Consider the following 6,000-nt stretch of genomic DNA (forward strand, 5'->3'; position numbering starts at 1 on the left):
AGAAATGATCATACAATAAAGTAAATACTAAAAAGACATATGTAGAGGCAAGCATACAATAGAAACTGTAGAGGAGAACCAAACTTACAGACTGTAGACAAAGTAAGAGTTCAGAAGCCATGCAAATGTTTACAACCTGAAGCTGATTTTGTTCATAAAGGTGCTGAGACAAGATTTTATGTAGTCCTTGGGGAAGACAGCAAGCTGTTTAGAAGAAATCGCAGACTGTACAAGATGAGTACATTAAAACTAAAGTTGCAGGAACAAGAACATCCACATGTGATACAACTAGCCCTTCTGCACAAAAAATGGAGACTGTGAAAAACTGTACAATGTAAAACATATCTCCAGATATGAAAAACTGGTCAAGAAATCAGAACGATACTTGGACTGTTAGAAAGTCAAAATTATTCTAAGGATTGAAAATTTTCAGTAATTGAAATCTGTTTTTGAATATGTACAAAAGTTTCATAGTTGATGAAAATAGCCCATAACACATAAGATAATGTCAAAATTACTGTGAAGTGATCAGTGCAATGTAATGCAATCTATCTCACAGATTTATTTTTACCTTTAAAAAGGGTGACTTTCCATATGTAGGAATATAGGTTTAAGGCTAATGAGCTTGCTGCAATGACATTCCTATCCTGCAGTAAACAGAAATTGCACAGAAATCCATTTAAATATATATTAAGCAAGTTACTCTCTGTAATCATTAGCGGACCGGAGTTCTGCTGTGGCGACCCCTAACCGGGAAAAGTCAAAAGACACAAAGTTACTCTCTGTATGTTAGTTATTAAGCCTCATAATATTAACAATGGTAATGACTCTGTTATTATGTATATTTTGAAGCAACAACATCATTTTCTAAGATGATAATAGACAACAATTTCCTAAAAGGGGTTAAAACTTGTCCATCATTTTCCTTCCTACAGCTCATATTTAGGCTGCTGCTAGTACTTACAATACCTTACAGTACTTTACATTTGTTTAATCAGAGATAGAAACAGTAAGTTTATCCAGTTTGCCTTGGAACTGTATCTGTCATTATAGCTATTGTGCAGTTCTACCTTCTTCCTGATTTTTTCTCTACCTCCTTCTTGAATGACTCACTGGATTACACACCCATTCCAGTAGTCTTTATTCTGTAGGTTTACAACTATCTCTACAAAACAGTACCTTCACAGATCCTAGGTGAAGATGGACCCTACAGTCTGCTGTCTGTGCCATCACACTCATCCTTCATGTTCAGGATGACTCTGTCACAGTTATCCTGCCACATTTTAAATGCCCATATCATGACTCCCTCCATCTCTTCTTCTCTGAGTTAGCAGAACATCAGCATCGCTGTTGAATGACTACATCATTTCCTCTCCATCTTAAACCACCCCCCAGTAGATTTCTTCAGGAACCATTCTAGCTGCCTCATCTACTTCCATTGTACAGTTTCCAGAATTGCACTCTGTGCTCAGGAAGTGACCTGATCAGGACTCAGCTGAGCAGGACCATTACCTCTTCATTTCTTCCACCTCTTGTATACCCTATTTGCCCCAATTAATAGCTACAAGGAGAACTGAGAGAGTTAACACTATGACTGAGACACGGGATCTGGATCTGTTTGTTCGGGCAATGCCTTCTGCTCCTGGTGCTCAATTCCTTGTATGATTACCAGATCTACAAGTTATACCTTGCTAATATCAGACCACAAAGGGACTACCATTTGTAACATCACCAAAAGGGAAAATCTAGGTCTAACACTTCCCACTCCTTTACAACCCATACAGATGCTATCTATACTAAAGTCCTGCAGAATAAACCATCTTCCATCATCTGGATAAAGGGTGAGATTTTAAATGCTTTCCAAAAGAAAAGTTTTGTTGATATCCTGCCTTGACATGAAGGAAGCATATGAAAATATCCAAAGAAGGCAGATTTTGGGCAGTCCTGCAATGGTTTAAAGTCTCAGAAACATTGAAAGATAGAATTAATGCATGAACTATACAAAGACCTAATTACACAATTACAAGCAGTGTTCATACACAAATAGGGGTTCCCTGTGGGAGTGGATGTGTATCAGGGCTCAGCTCTGAGCCCACTGCTACTCATACTGGTGACAGACTACATTAGCAAACAGAGTGGGTGAACAGATCAATAAAGCTGCTGTATGCAGGTGTTATGGCATTATAGGCAGACTATGAGCAAGGACTTCAACAAATTATAGGAGACCAGAATGCAAAACTGAATGCACATGGGATGAAATGTAATAGATATAATATAGTTATGTTAGCAAATTGGAGAATTAAAAGAAGAAAAATACAGCATTTTGAAAAATGAAACAAAAAGCATCCTTATTTTTGACTAGGTTGATTATATTTTAGAGGGTGAGGCAACAAAGGTTAGTTTACTGAAATGATTGTGGCTTATTTTGACTATTTCAAACCTGTAATTACTAGTGTGAAAACATGATTTATGTTAATGGAAATGACGGTTGCCTTTTAGATGTTTATAATTCAATATAACGGGTTAAGTAGTCATTACATTGAGTAGCTGACTGAATTTAGAAAACATATTATAATGGCTTGTTACTAAAAGTAGGGGGTTTATGTAAAATGGAGTGACTTTATATAATTGCATAAGAACTACTGCAGTATTTGTAATGTTATCAGGTTGAGCACAGAATCAGTGTAGTAGCTTTGTGTGGCTGTGGCCACCATAAAAATCAAGGAAACAGATGTTGCCTGCTAAGTTTGAATAACAGCATAAAAACAAAGTCCGGATAAGACCAGTAACAGATAAAAAAGGACTTAAGGGGTAGTACATGAGTAAAAAAATGGTAAATAAGTGAAGATATGAATTAAGTGACCAAGAGTAAAGAATGGTTAGAGGCTAGGATTTTGGATAACGTGTGGAAAAGAAAGATGAAAGTTGCTGGCAACATCACTGTGGGTGATGTAAAAATGTGATGGAAGTTTGGTGGTGCTTATGCTTTGTAAACTTGGAAATGGCACTAGGTATATTTATAGAAACTGTAACTGTAAGGCACCAGTGTCTCCATTGCTTCTCTTGGGATGCTGATAAGAAACTGAGTTGAATAGTGGGGTCCAGCAGTAAACTTTAGGGCTTGTAACACAAAAATATACCAGTCAATGCTGGAAGGAAAAGGGAGCAGCTTTCAATGAGGGTGTGTAAGGATAATACAGTATGTACTGTCTCATGACAATGTAACAGGTAAAGTTCACCTTTTTAGCTAATTGTAGCTTTCTGTTTAGCTGGTTGTAGATTTATCGTTCATCCCTCCCTCCACAGTATACATTTAGGGATATGCCTTTCAATATCAGTATTTTGAGAATCACAAATGTGGTTCCTGGAATTTCAACAGGAAACAATTGTTTGATACACTTCTTTGCTTATAGGTTTCCTAATTATTTCTTTTTTGTTTTTTTTTTTTTGCCTTGTTTGTATTTCTTCAGTTTTTCTGAAATTTTGCATTGCAATTTGTTTTCCTGTTTTCTTTCACAGTTCTTTCACTGAAATGTTTTTGCCTTTGGATTTTTATCAAATTGTAGAGTTTTTTCCCCCATACATTTGTGCAGATTTTTTTGTGAAATAAGATATCATGTATAATTTTTTTTAGTTACTGTATTCTCCATTTCAATAATTAGCTGGGATACATTCGGTGCAGTCTGCAAATCCTCCCTATGTTGACATGAATTTCTTTGTATATTCTGGTTTCCTCTCATCTCCAAAAGACATGCAGTAGGTAGATTGGTGATTCTAAATTGTCCCAAGGTGTGGATCTGCTACATGATACAGAAGAGATGTCTGGCAGTCTCCTTCCATGCCCTGTTTGCCTAGTAAACTCCAAGGATGGAGATGGCCATTCATGGAGTTGCTATAGGAGATAAATGTGGCCCATAGCCATGGCTAAATAGATTGTTTTAAAGGTGCTGGAGGTAGTTGTTTTATAGTTTGTTTGATGCTAAATGGGTTGTGTTTTGAAACAGTTATGTTTGTTTTTCCAGTGTTTTAGATTGTTTGATGTTTAGTTGCTTGGCTTTCATGCTTTGTTTGGCTAGAGATTTCTTTTTTGTTTGTTTCATAATGATGTGTACTGAAGTTCTTATAAGCTTGGTAGTCTCACTGATGTTCTAATATCAAAGTGAATGTGGCATATTTTACGTTATATTAACTTCTATTAATGTTTAGGGATTTTGTTTAGTTATAGTGTTGTGCTTTAGAAATAGTTGCAGTTTTTGTTGTTTAGTGTCTATATGCTATTTTGCCATTTATATCTGTGGAACTTGTTTTCCATTAAATACTATGGAATTTTTTTCTTACTGTAGTCTATGATGATGTAAATCTGCCTAAGATTGTTTATTTTTGTTAGGACAATGTTACCAGTATCTACATATTTTTTTATTATATAATTAAGCTATATATTTTTTAACATTTACACATTGTAGTGCATATGTGTTTTGTGTGTTATATACAAATGCAAGCGCATGCATATGTGTGTGTGTGTGTGTGTGTGTGTGTGTGTGTGTGTGTGTGTGTGTGTGTGTGTGTGTGTGTGTGTGTGTGTGTGCGTATGTGAGTGTGATTCTAGTCTGTAATCCTAAAATGCAAATATACTGAATTCAAAATACCAAGCCTGTTTTAAAGAATCAGAAAACAACAAATTACCAAAATGGGCTCTACCATGGGCATACCTTTCAAGCTCTTCACACATGAAACCTGGACAAAGCCATGAATAATGTAGGGACAAAGTCCCCAAATCAGGGACAGATTTTTAAGTATTGCTCTTGTAAACCTAGAAAGTATCTAGAGTAACAGGCTTTCATTTAGCATTCATTTTCTGATAGATAAGATGTGTGAAACTCAAATGTCTGTCAATATTTAGTAAATTCACTCATCAAAGATTTGCCAGAAAAACACAAATTTTATGGGGAACGAGCAAAAATATGAAGGAAAAATCTGGACATTCTGCAAAAATGTGAGCAGTTGAGAGATAATGACCATGGGTTTTTCGGGCAGAGCAATTTCTTTTATAGCAGTGGTAATTGACTATATGGGATCAGACCAAATCCTGAATTGATAGAATGTTGAAATACTCACACAGATGCAGGGAACCAACAAACTTCTATTGCTGTATAAAAAGGTCAGTGCTTTTATCCTCTAACACAGGAACTTCTTCAGAACATTCAAGCAATTTCAAAATACAGAGCTTAAATGAAGCAATGCAGTGTGCTGGTTTGTGACTGATTTTGAAACTGCTTGAATTGTTCCCTGCATCTCCATGAGTGTTTCAAGACTCTGTTGGTTTGATTTTTGCTCAACCAAGGTTTTGTGGTTCCTAAACTCCTGAATTGACCAAATACTATTTAACATTTTGCACTGTATATATGTGTGTATATATATATATATATATATATATATATATATATATATATATATATATATATATATATATATATCCTCAGTATGGAGAAAATCAATGTCTGTGCAGTAACAGAAACCTGGTTCAAGACTCCTGAGAGCACCCAGCACTACCAGGTTATAACTCATACCATGCGTTTCGGCCCCAAAACTCGGACCGAAGCACAAAAGGAGGGGGAGCATCTATATTCATCAAAGATACCTACACCTCCAGGTTAGTGGCACTGCACAAAGCATCGGAAACCATCCATGTGCAACTAACAGCGGGAGAAAACTGCCTTTCAGTTTGTAGCCTGCTACAGAACACCCTCCCTATTACAGGAACCCCACTTGGCATTCCTGAGAACACTGGAGAATATGAAGGTCTCTCCAAACACTATGTTATTGGGTGACTTCAACTACCCAAACATTGACTGGGAAAACTACTCAAGCCCAAACACCCTCGCCCAATGGTTCCTTGAATTTATAAACTCTAACACGATGGAACAACTGGTCACCACTCCCACAAGAGGGAACAACATATTGGACCTGGTCATCACCAACATGGGGACTCTATGTTCCACA

Source organism: Protopterus annectens, chromosome 6.part1 (assembly GCF_019279795.1).
Source record: "Protopterus annectens isolate FY-2018-M chromosome 6.part1, PAN1.0, whole genome shotgun sequence".
NCBI lineage: Eukaryota > Metazoa > Chordata > Ceratodontiformes > Protopteridae > Protopterus > Protopterus annectens.